The following is a 13,661-nucleotide window of genomic DNA, read 5'->3' on the forward strand; positions in this document are numbered from 1 at the left end:
CAGTTAAACATTTAATTACAGTGGGATATGCAGTCATCAATTTTTGATGAATAATTCCATTTTTCATTCATCGTGATTTCATGCAATAACGTAGGGAATCCTATATGTGATCAACTTCCTCAGGTGAAAATAAGTTTCTCACTCAGATCAAAAAGGAATGCTGGGTAAAATACATTTAATTTAACCCTTGAGAAAGGAATTACAGTATTGTCTACCTGGCAGTTCTGACAAACTACATAGCAATTCTGATGGTTGATGTGTCTGTATGCTGGAAGCCACAGTGAGAAGGAGATTGTCTGAAAGTGATGGTGTGTGTGCTTTGTCAAACACTGAAGCCCAGAGTACAACTTGGAAGCCAAAGGATAAATATGGCCCTACATAGAAATATATATATATACTAGAGTGAACTGGGAATATATATATATATATTAACTGAAACATTTATATTTTCAAACAACTCACTTTGGACACTTTCAACAGTGAAATCACTTTTGTTTCAACAAGTCCTTATTAAATCACTTAAAGAACATCACTTAAGGGAAGAATAAAAACTGGAGGTGGGAGGGAGCAAAATTCTGAACTATGGGCCACTCAGAATGAACATGTTGGAACTGCCAGATAAGCAGTAGGACCCATATGTCCAGGCACAGGGGAGACTGTGGGTGCCAACAGAAATATATGTCCAGGCACAGGGGAGACTGTGGGTGCCAACAGAAATATGGCACTAAACCCAGCATAGATTATTACCTCTGAAATGCTATATAAATTATACCATTTGTGGAAAAGTAGATTCCGTTCAAATATATCAGTTACAGTTTCCTATAGCATTAGTGATAAAACTACATCCTCTAACTGCCACTGGGCATAAATCCAGAGTAAAAACCAAGGCTAAGTGCCAGTCCTGTGGGCCTGCATATTTTAGGGTTTCCAGCTATCTGGGTTCAAGAATTAACCCCAGTGCTAATGAAGCTACATCCAAATCAGAAAAAATATATATATATAGAAGTGTTTAGTACAGTGCACTGCATCCAGTAGGCACCCGATTAATACTATTTTTTCTGGTAGGCAATGCAGACCAATGCCTGCCCTCCCAGAACATATTTTCAGGAATCAGAATTCTGAAGGTACTGGATTGCTGGTAGCAAGACTTTTTTTCGAATTGTGTTTAAACTTTTAAAAGAGAAGCATTAATGAAGCAATCTAACAGCTGTCCGCTTTTACTTCAAAAAGAGGTTATCGAATGTGGCCACCCTGTAAAAACCTTAGCCAAGTGGGAGGGAGTAGAACAGAGAACATTTAAAAAGCAGCACACTCAGTAGCATCAGTTGGTTATTCTTTGATCAGAAGAGATCTAGGGCAGGAGAAATCCTAATGCTATCTTTTCTAAATTTATAAATAGAGAGAGTGGAAGCAGAGAAGCAACAGAAAAAGATTGAACCTCTATGTCAGAAGGAGGAAAACCTCCAGCTCTTCAGAACTCATCTTGTTCAAATTGGTTAGACACCATGAAAACAGCTTCTAAAAACAGCTGTATTAAGGGGGGAAGGGAGAGAGGGACATAGCCACAAAAAGAGGCTCCTTAATATCATATTCATATGAGTAGCAAACTCTCCTTCCTGAGCATAATAGAGATGAGAAATCAATGATCCCAACTAATAGGAACCAAGACCCGAAGAGTGACACCCAAGTACCAAAATGGAAGTGAATCTAGGTAAAATGGAGAAGAGCCCAGAACTGTTCCAGAGGGTTGCTGAGTTGGGGTGCAGTTGCCCAAAGGGGCAGCTCTGCCCAAGTAGCAGTTCGCTCTCCCCTAATTGAGGACCAGGTTCATTACAGTTTGGCAGTAACCCCAGTCATCATGGCACCACTTTCCTTTCCCCTCACCATTCTGAAAGGTGGAACCTCAGCCCCACTGCACTAATGTACACTAATTAATGGCTCTCTCCCCCTCTTGACTGTAAGCTCTGTGTGGACACGGAAAGTGTCTAACGACTCTGTTAGGGTGGAATCTCCCAAGCACATAGTGCAGTGCTCTGCACACAGTAAGTATTCAATAAATATGATGGCTTGATTGATTGGAGAAAGGACAGGAGCCTGAGGGAATGCAAGGCTGGCCGGAGTCTGGCTGTATTCAGCTTTGTGCCAGCCTGTATCTCTTCCAAGAGGTCTTCCCTGACTAAACCTGCATTTCTCTAACTGGATCTCCCTCCTGTGTTACCTACACACTCTGATTAGTACCCCTTAAGTGCTTGATATTCAGTCCACCCTCAGTCCCACAGTACTTATGAACAAATCCTTATTCTCTCCCATTTTCCCTAGCTTAAATTTATTTTATGTTTGCATCCCCCTCTAGACTGTAAGTTCCTCGTGGGCAGGGAAGATGTCGACCGACTCTGTTATATCGTCCCAAGCACTTAATATGGATACAGTAAGTTCTCAATAAAGACCAGGGCTTGACTGATCTCTGCAAGGCCCTAGTGTGCCTTCCTGACTGTGCCAGAAATGCTACAATAAGGCTCTTATGATGAGAAATGCCGATAAGCAAAACTGTTTTAGGAACATGTGAAACAGAAAAACCTTTGGTAAATAATGGAAAGGTTCTGAGAATCCCAACCATGATGGCTTGTCTTGGAAACTAAACAGATCTTTAGTAGCACAAGAATCATCAAAGGGAGAAGTTCTGCAGTTTAGGAGAAATTTCTCAACTAAGAGTCAATTGCTGGCTCATGCTCTAGAGGACTTCTAGTTTCTAGGTCCCTTCTTACATTAAAATAGCTCAGAAAAACACTTATTTTAACTTGTTGGGTGTTATGAATCCCTTCTTTTCCTTATTCTATAATACTGTTTAAAACATCAATGATTATTTTGGAAGTTCTGTACAGGCTAGAGGCAGATATAAGCTGTTCTGGGAGCCAGCAGGGGATATGCTCTCACAGATGGAAATGCAGGCAACATTAACCTCCACAAAGCAAAAATAATTTCAAATTTAGATGGAAAAAATTCAACTGAAGTAAACAAAATGCAACAATTGCCCTCAGGAGGCAGGTCTGCACCAAGTGTATCTGAAACAAACTTCAATAAGACTAAACTCAGATCAGATCAGGTGGAATTGAACAAGACTATGTTAAAAGGTCCAACTTTTTCAACAAAGTATTGTAAATTCCTTCCCTATGAACTGGTATTTTTTTAGGTATAAAAGCATTTACTTAGTGGGGGGTTCAAAGAAACTACACATTTATGTGCTAAGGATGTAATCTAAATTTTCAGCCTCCCCAGATTTTTCATTTCTTGTTAACATTTATTATCTACAAGGATTTGGGGGTTTTAAAAATATAGCATATGGAGGTAATGATCAGTTTAATATTTTGTAATTTGGTTTTGAATTTCAAAAATTTCGTGATTTCAAAAAAACTGGGTCTGTTTCAGCTTTCATTTTTTATGATTTAAAAACACACCTGCCTAATAAATAAGCTCGTCATGAGCAGTGAATGTGCCTGTTGACTGTTGTATTGTACTCTTCCAAGTACTTAGTACAGTTCTCTACACAAAGTAAACACTCAGGGACTACTACTGAATGAATGAATGAATGAATGAATGAATGAATGAATGAAATGTTTCTTTGGTAATTCTGGTGCAGAATGTGCAAATAGCACAAATTACTTTACCGGATGCTTGAAATCACAGCTACCTGTTAGGACACAGAACAATAAGGCATTTCGGCTTACTTTAATACTGAAATCTACTGTCCAACTCTTGGATTGAAGGTTAATGATGCACTGAGAATGAAGACAATAGTACAAGAATTTAGGAAAAAAACACAGCCGATCACTGGCAACAATATCAAAAGAAATGCCAAAATCTACAAAATGGGAAGCAGGAAAATTTCAAAGGAAAAACGTAACAAAAATTAGTGGGTGAATCATGCCCTTTTGAAATTGTGAAAACAGGAGAAATGGAGAAGGAGGGTAAAAGGGGGACATGAGATTAAAACGACCTGTGACTGCACTTTCTTTCTGAGAATGGGACTGGGTCTTGAAAGCTACTGATGAATGCTTTAGAGAAGCAGCGAGGCTCAGTGGAAAGAGCCCGGGCTTGGGAGTCAGAGGTCGTAGGTTCAAATCCCAGCTCTGCCACTTGTCAGCTGTGTGAATGTTGGCAAGTCACTTAACTTCTCTGTGACTCAGTGACCTCATCTGTAAAATGGGGATTAACTGTGAGCCTCACGTGGGATAACCTGATTACCCTGTATCCCCCCAGCGCTTAGAACAGTGCTCTGCACATAGTAAGCGCTTAACAAATACCAACATTATTATTCCCGTGGATCTGGGTTGGGTCTCAAGAGCAGCCAGATGCCCAATCTGGGATTTCATGATCGGGTTTTCCAGATAGCTGGGGGACCCGGTCCAGGTCTTCTGGACAACTGCCAAATCTAATCCGGGAATCCAGTCATGTTGTTCCAAGCACCCGGGGGACCCCATCTGGGAATCTAGTCTGGTACCCGGAGCCTGTCCAGGAATCATGGACATGCAGCTGTCCCATCTGGTCCGCCATCAGGCCCGAGATTCCCATGCAAGTTGGCTCCAAGTTGGCCATGGATTCAGTTTATGTACTTACGTGTACACACACACACACGTTTTCAGAGTTTGCCCAGAGGTTGATAAGAGCATATTCATTTGGCTCAGATCCGGTTAGGAGCTACTGTGGATGGCACCAATTTGCTCACAGCCAGGACAGATGAAATTGCTTGGCAGGCCAGATTCAACCCATGGGCCTTATTTCGCAAATCAATTTAAGTTGACCGTGGCAGAATTAGGATGGATTCATAAACTAATTTAAGTACACTTTTGCAGTGAATATGGTAAGAGAAATTTGAAAAGAAATCTAGAAGAAAGGTTTTAGGGCAAAATCTTAAAATAGTAGTGGAGGTAATGGTATTTACTACCATGATACTCCCCCGAGTGCTTAGTACAGTGCTTGGCACCCAGTAAGCATTCAATAAATACCACTGATTTATTGCTATTTGGTCCTTGTCTCACAACTGTTTTACAATCTTAACGGGGCAGGTCAGATATCTAGAAAAGAGTCAAGAGAGGCAGCCGATGATCTTTCTCTCACCTGCCAAGATGACTCGTGAGCTTGGCTATGCCCAGGACCACCACACCTACTTGTATCAAAGGACAGCTGGATGACTACTCAGTCTTGGAATTCTCTGTTGTGAGTCCGGAGGCAGACCTACACAAAGTGACTGTAGCAAAGTGTCGACGCTGTGCCGTACTGTACTTTCCAAGCGCTTAGTACTGTGCTCTGAACACAGTAAGTGCTCGATAAATATGACCAAATCAACGAGTGAATGAATATTGCCATGACCCGAAAGCCAATTTCCTTGTTATGTACTGGTCTTAGCCACCCACATTGGCCAGCTATTTTTCAAGATTCCAGCTGGGGATGTACACCTCTCAGAACACTCTACTTAGACTGTGAGCCCATTGTTGGGCAGGGATTGTCTCTATCTGTTGCCAAATTGCACATTCCAAGCGCTTAGTACAGTGCTCTGCACACAGTAAGCACTTGATAAATACGATTGAATGAATGAATGGTCTGCTCATCAAAAGTCTTCAACACTGACAGTGTAATCCAGACAGACAAGACAGAACCAGGACTAGAAAACTGTCTCCTGATTCCCAGCCCAGTGATCTTTCTACTGGACCAACAATAGGGCTGTATACACATAACCAATCAATTGCTGTTTTACATCTACATCTAGAGAGAGAGATATATATCTGTATATGTGTATTTATATATTATGTGCATACTCTCTTGCTTTGGAAAATGACACCAGTAATGGCAAGAGCCAATCTATTTAGTCGAATGTGGCTGAAAAGACCGATACTCGATCAAAATAATATGCTTTGTAAATACAACAGAGCACTCAATAGGTTTCTAGAGTTAATGCTTCTCCAAAAATGCCTAACTTACTCCTAGGGAAAAAAGGAGGCAGCTGAGAAGCCGTGCTCTAGAATCATCTATTTAACAAGCTAAGTAAACTTTCCCTGAGTTTTCAAACTTTCTGTGGTCACAAGTTTCAAAGTGCCCAGGGCTAAACGTAAAAATCAATTAATGGCTAGCCACAACCTACTACTTCTAGGTGAAGATAAAACTAAGCTTAAAATAACTCTTGTGGAAAGTAGGTAGTTGCAATTATTTGTGTGTTTGGGAAAGGGGCAATGAGAGGAGTAAAAACACAAATAGACCAAAACCACACTAGCAAAATGTATATAATGGAAATCTATTTTTGTAATTCCACAGCTTAACTGCTTTATTTCAATTATTTTCCTAGTGAATTTAAGTGGCTTTATTCACTACGCTAATTCTACTACATTTAGGCTCAATTTTTGTGGGGGCGGAGTTTAAACTGTCACGATTTATGCCACTACTTTTATGTGATGTACTCATCATGTTCTCTAAAGTGGGTGACAATAATGGATGGTAATTGATCGTATTTTGGGTCTCTAATAATGTGCAAGTTGTCAATTGTTATCTCCAGTTTCAGAGTAGGGAAGGCACAGATCAACTTCAGCAAACCTGCGGTAAGATTGTGATCCATAGGATAATATCTAAACTTTTTTTTTTATGATTGCATTTCTTTCTTCAAAAGACTAACATTTTGAACTAAATTCTCTGTAAGGAAAATGTTCAATCCAAGCTTTTAAAATATCTTGGATGCAAGTTCTACACTATAAAATTGCAAGTATACTCCATGTGGCATTTTATTAAATATGATCAATCAGAATTGATGGTGGAGGAACCGGGTGGCGGGGACAGAAAAAAAAAAATCAGTGGAACAAGGAGAAATCCAAATACACTGCTGACTTCTCTTCCAACTCACGTACTGTCGACACCTGGGACAGAGCAAATCCAATCTAACTTGGCACCTATTTCTGAATTTAGCACTAAATACACACTTGCCATGATTTCACCAAGTAGATGATGGAAAGACATTTTGGAGGCTCACGTCCTTGGACTGCCTATCCCTGTTCCCTCCATTCCAAACCTGGGCATGCCAACTAGTTTACAGACTGTATCTTGTAGTATATAAACTGTACCTGTTTCAGGATGGAAACAGTCTGCTGCCTCTCTGAGTGGGCTCAAGGCAGTCTTGGAGGGGGGTGTTAGATAAGAGAGTCCTTCCTAAAATATCTAGAATAAGATCTTAGAAACCCCTTGCCAAACCAGGCAAAGATAATAAAAGATATGGACACTCACTAGAATCCAAAAATGAAACTGCCTGAATATTTTGAACTATAAAATTCTGATTACATGTGTCTGTTCACAAACAATATTTTAATTGGAGATAAAATTGGGAAGAAAATAGATTCCAATGGAGATATTAAACCACAGACGAAGATTTACCCCACAAAAACTCCACAGTACATCATTAACCCTAACCACTTCCTGACCTATCAACTTAATTAGGGAACATGTCAATCAATGGTATTTATTGAACGCTTACTGTATGCAGAGCACAGTATTAAGCATTTAGATTTACCCATGTGGAGCCAGCTCTGAAGAGGCAGATGAAGAACCCCTTTTCACTGACCACTGTCTGGAGAGAAAAGAGGCAGCTAACAATCTTTCTCCCAAGATAACTCAGGGGCTTGACTCTGATCAGAGCCACCCACTACTGTGGTGCAAAGAGGTCATGAGTCAGCTCCTATGCTTCCTGGGAAGTGGGATTTCTCCCTTATTCCCTGCAATTCCCTTTCCAATTTTCAACAAGACCTCTTGGATGTTTTGACACACAATGCTTTCCATATACACTTATTATAGATTCTGGTTAGTCAATAGTACTAGGTTTCCAAAATGACCATGGCACCCAGACACCAGAGTGATTTCTGAGAGTGATAACCAGGGATTAGATTGTTTTAAAAAGTTCTTCCTTAAGGCTGGCTAGTACTTCTAAATATTCTGTGGCAGAAATATTTGATTTTCATAAACCTGTAAAAATAGCATATATACAAATATATTACCTAAAGAAGTTATTTTTGGTAGCACACACAGGAAACTCTTACTTATTTGTGTTCAGTGAATTGCTGAAAGAGCATGGATAGGAAATCCATAAATGATCAAAATATGTCATTTAGATATCAATTTCAACTTCTTTCATTTCCAAATATTTTAAACAGATTTACTAGGCAGTGGCAAAATTAAATGATTTGAACCTCCTTCCTCTCCCTGACAGTCCCACTGCTGTCTCTCCGACCCACAACCTTCCACCCAACAACTGTTGGAAGTGATGAGCAGTGAAATGGTCAAAATAATAATAATAATAATATTCCAATACTAAATGCTGGGAGAGGTAGAAGATTAGCAGGTTGAATGCAGAACCTGTCCCCCAAGTGGCTCACTGCCTAAATAGGACAGCGAACAAGTATTTAAATCTGATTTTACAATGAGGAAACTGAGGCAGAGAAACATTCTTGCCTTGCCCAAGGACAATCAGCAGGCAAGTGGTAGCCTGGATGAGGATGCAGGCCTGTGCTTTTTCCACTAGGCCACGCTGCTTCTTAGCAGCTGGCAGAAGGGAGGAGACCTTGATAACCCACTGATGTAATCAACTGGTCCTAAATAATTGTATACTGACTAAATCTTGACAAATATTGGGTTTCACTTACCACAAAGAGATGGGGAAATTTTCTTTAAAACATAGAACTGGAAATTTTCTTAAGATGGAATTCACCCTAAACATTTTACTGGAATTTAAAATAATATGAATAGGTATTTCAATTTTCTACTCCATATTAAATTTTGGCTAATTCCGGTAATACACGGCCTTCAGTGAATATCAACAATGCTGAAGACTCTTCCTTTGGAAGTTCTCCCATTATCCAACTCCAACCTTCAACTGGAGTCAGGACACTTTCCGATTTTCATCTTTATTTCATTCCTTCCCAACTCAACCTACTCTCACAGTTCTCTAACCATGAATTAACCAAAACAGGACCATGGGATTAATCTTACTACCTTAAGAATTTGAGTGCTTCTCTTTGTATTGATGTTGTGACTGTTAGAGCAACTTTTTAGTTCATTCTGTCTACCTCCTTCATGATTATGTACAGTCACAGTAGTCAGTATTTATTAAGCACCCACTTGGTGCACAACATTGTACTACATGCTTGGGAAGTGCAGAATAGAGCAGTGGCATATATCCTGCTCACAGGAAACTTCCATTCTCTAGTTGGGCAGACAAACATAAACATCTATATAGGAAGAGTCAAATCTTCACATTGATTCCTCAGGGTTCATTCTTTCCAGGATTCTTTCCATCTAGGAGAGTCTTAATATTTTCAGCCCCTCCTGTAAAGTTTTTTCCATCTCCCTGGTTATCTTGGTTTTCTTCCTCTATGCCTTCTCCAGCTCTATAATGTCCTCCTTAAAATGCAGGCAACCAGAACTGCACATGACCTAGTAGAAAGGGCATGGGAGCCAAGAGAGACCCGAGTTCTAGTTCCATTTCACCACTTGCCTATTGTGTGACCTTGGGCAAGTCACTTAATTTATCTGTGCTTTAGTTTCCCCATCTGCAAAATAGGGATAAAAGTATCTGCTTTCCCTCCTCAGTCTGTAAGCCTCAAGTGGGACTGTTCCTGATCTGCGTATATTGTATCTCCCAGCACTTAGTACAGTGCACATAGCATTTCAATAATAATGATTGCGGTATTTGTTAAACACTTACTATGCTCAGTACTAGCATTATGATAGACAAAGGAATCAGGTCAGACACAGTCCCTGTACTACATGGGGCTCACAGTCTAAATAAATAATAATGGCATTTGTTAAGTGCTTACTGTGTGCCAAGCACTGTTCTAAGCACAGGGGTAGATGCAGGGTAATCAGGTTGTCCCACGTGGGGCTCACAGTCTTAATCCCTACTTTACAGATGAAGTAACTGAAGCACAGAGAAGTTAAGTGGCTTGCCCAAGGTCACACAGCAGACAGAGGGAAGGAGAGCATCATCATCACCATCACAAGGATTTTATGCCCTCTTCTTCCCTATGACTTCCCTGAAAAGGCCCAGCATTTCACTGGCCAGTCAGTCTTTCAAGTGTACAAAACTTTGCTCAATTCAAATAATTTAGAAACTCATTAACTATTACATTTGCTTAAATGGAAAACTACATATCTATTCATTCAATAGTATTTATTGAGCGCTTACTATGTGCAGAGCACTGTACTAAGCGCTTGGAATGTACAAATCGGTAACAGATAGAGACAGTTCCCGCCCTTTGACGGGCTTACAGTCTAATCGGGGGAGACAGACAGACAAGAACAATAGCAATAAATAGAATCAAAGAGCCCTTCAGAGCACGTTGCCTAACTAAAATACAGTGCTTACAATTAGGGTTATGATTGCCTCATTTTGTATCAGTGGTAACAGTAACAGTATTTATTAAGCCCTAAACATGTTCAGAGCTTTCATTCAATTCATTCAATCATATTTATTGATCGCTTACTGTGTGTAGAGGCACTGTATTAAGCACTTTGGAGAGTATAATACAACAATAAACACAATTCCCTGCTCACAACACTAGTTTGAGCTAAACTAGGCAACGTTTAGTAAGCACTGTACTAAACACTGAGAGAAAATACACAGGTGGGAATTTGAACATGGTCCCTGTCCCACTGGGTTCACTCAAGCTACTAAATATGTGGCCAATTTCTCTGGGCATGTGCTTGTCAGCTGTGTGGGCAAAAAGGAATTCTTCCCCACTATCTGCACTAGGCACCCTCCTAAATATTGCTTAACCGCCAAAAGAACTTCAGTCCTCATTTATTTAGATGAACAGCATTCTACAGTATGTGGCAAAGAGAGGGTTTTACCGACCAATGATGCATGATGACCATCAAAGTGCAGAAATAAGGTTGTTGTAGGATTTCTACATTGAGGGCATTACATTGGTAAAATGAAAATTATATTGTCTATAAAATATTTCTACATTGGACTAATTATCAATTAATATTTTATGTGGTTGTATTTTAGTCATATAGAAAGAGTAATTAAGAGAAATTTTGATTTTTTTATGGGAAAAATGTTTCAATTAATCCTTTAGCAATACATGTATTCAAGGAACTGCTAAGTGTGTATGTATGTCTTGTTCTATGCCATCGAGTAATTCATTCATTCATTCAATCGTATTTATTGTGCTCTTACTATGTGCAGAGCACTGTACTATGTGCTTGGAGAATACGATACAGCAAATAATTAGAGACAATCCTCGCCCACAATGGGCTCACAGTCTAGAAGGGGGAGACAGACATCAGTACAAGTAAGCAGGCATCAATATAAATAGAATTATAGATATATTCATATTTACATAAGTGCTGTGGGGCAGAGGGGAAAAATAAAGGGAGCGAGTCGGGGTGACGTGGAAGGGAGTGGGAACTGAGGAAAAGTGGGGCTATTTCTGGGAAGGCCTCTTGGAGGAGGTGTGCCTTTGACAGGACTTTGAAGTGGGGGAGAGTGATCATCAGATTTAAGGAGAGAGGGCATTCCAGCCCAGGGGAAGTACGTGGGCCAGGGATCAGTGGCGAGATAGGCGAGTCAACTCCGACCCATAGCGACACCATGGCCCCATCTCTCCCAGAACGCCCCACCTCCATCTGCAATTATTCAGGTAGTGTATCCATAGAGTTTTCTTGGTAAAAATACGGAAGTGATTTACCATTGCCTCCTTCTGACGCTCTCCCATGCCGCTACTGCCTGGCACAGGGGAGTTTTGACTTGTAGCAGATTGCCTCCACTCCCTAGCCACTGGTCAAGTTAGGAATGGAATGGGTATGCCTCTGCTTGACTCTCCCTCCCATAGCCGAGACTGGTAGAGTACTGCAAACTCTCCAGGTGCAACTCTGAGAAGGGATGTATGTATGAGAGGTATGTAAACCAAGCAAACCAAGCTCTGAGACTGGATGGTATTATAAATATATCCAGCTATCCTACAACATGAGGGCTGAATTCTTGCAAAACCCCAGAGCACATACACACACACACACACGCTCCCTACACCATGACACAACCCTGTTTATAACACTAATAATAATTATTGTGGTGTGTGTTAAGCGCTTCCTATGTGCCAAGCACTGTACTAAGAGATGGGGTAGATACATGATAATCAGGTCCCACATGGGGCTCGCAGTCTAAGTAGGAGGGAGAACTGAATTTGAATCCCCAATTCAGATGAGGTAACTGAGACTCAGAGTAGTTAAATGACTCGCACAAGGTTACACAGCAGAAAAGTAACAGAGCAGAATTAGAACTCAGGTCCTCTGACTCCCAGGCCCATGCTCTTTCAACTAGGCCACACAGCTTCTAGACTGGGCTATGGTCAATGGTCAAGATGCACACTGAAATCACACCTTAGGACAGAAATGAATTCATATGCAAATAACACTGTCTTCCTTTGCTCCACCACTTTAGACAATTCAATAAGCTTTAAAAAAAAATTGTGGTATTTCTTAAGCCCTTACTATGTGCCAGATACTATACTAAGCTCTGGCTGGGGGGAATACAAGCAAATTGGGTTGGACAAATCATCCTATATACATCATTAAAACTGATTAAAGTATTAAATTGAGAAATGTTTTAATTATAATTAGTATCAGATTAGCATATTCAGGAACAGATATTCTGTTGTAAGAAGTCACAAGTTAAATGTTTTCTAAGCATCATAAAACAAATCATCAGACAATTCACACTCATGTTCAATTTCCCCAATACAGGCTTCCTGCCTTCTAAAAATAAAAAGAGAAAGGACACTCCAGAAAGAGCACCCTTAGTTTTCCTGATGCTCTGAGGCATGCATGCAAGCAGGTCTGCATGCAAGCAGACCTGGGGTGCCTGGAATCCTCCCATTTTCCAGGGCAATCCAAATCAATTTAGCCAGGGCAATAAGTAGTTCTGAGGAGAGCTGAGACCCATCTGCTATGCCAAAAGGCTTACCTTGAAATGCAGGGCCTTCTGGGAAGGGTTGTAAGAGGGGACCAAAATTGCCAGAGGCCCTCAGGATTAATCAAATGTGAGGAACATCCCTGAGGGGACAATAAAATTAATGACTTCTCAGTAATGAAGTCTCCTTTGGGCCATAAGGAAAGAAGTTGCAGTGATCTGCAGAAACTAAATGGTTTGTTTTCATCTACAAAGACCAAAAGAAAGCCAACCAACTGAAACAAAAGTCAGCTTTACATTCCCCTTCCATTGTGCTTATTTTTAGAACTATCCTCTCTTGTTTTTCCTAAACAATGTTCTAGAGTACCTGCTGAAGCATTTCTATTTTAAGTGAGTTTTCCTTAATGTGTGGTGTGATTAAAAAAAACACAGGCCTTCTTTATATTTTTCCCCACTGCCACTTCATCACTTCCTTCACCTAATCAGTGGTATTTATTGAGCCCTTACTGTGAGTACAACACTGTACTAAGCACTTGGGAGAGTATAAATCAAAAGATTTGGGAGACACATTCCCTGCCCACAACAATCTTACTGTCTGGAGGGGGAGACAAATTACAGAGAGGGGAAAATCCAAGATATATGCACGCTGTTGAGCTAAGGGAGGGGTGAATACCAAGTGCTTCAAGAGAGAGCAAGTGGCAGCAGAATGAGTTGGTGGAGA

General features: G+C 40.5%; 1 protein-coding gene and 1 non-coding gene across 6 annotated transcripts in view; both read right to left on the reverse strand.

Annotated features, from left to right (window-relative positions):
• Positions 1 to 13,661, reverse strand: part of KDM4C (lysine demethylase 4C) — a 233,028-nt gene that overhangs the window by 54,977 nt on the left and 164,390 nt on the right. The gene's annotated exons all lie outside the window — the stretch shown is intronic.
• LOC114808549 lies at positions 11,778 to 11,914 on the reverse strand. The gene has a single exon (XR_003756396.1). It is a non-coding gene; the product is annotated as a small nucleolar RNA SNORA7 (small nucleolar RNA).

Source organism: Ornithorhynchus anatinus, chromosome X5 (assembly GCF_004115215.2).
Source record: "Ornithorhynchus anatinus isolate Pmale09 chromosome X5, mOrnAna1.pri.v4, whole genome shotgun sequence".
NCBI classification, from domain to species: domain Eukaryota; kingdom Metazoa; phylum Chordata; class Mammalia; order Monotremata; family Ornithorhynchidae; genus Ornithorhynchus; species Ornithorhynchus anatinus.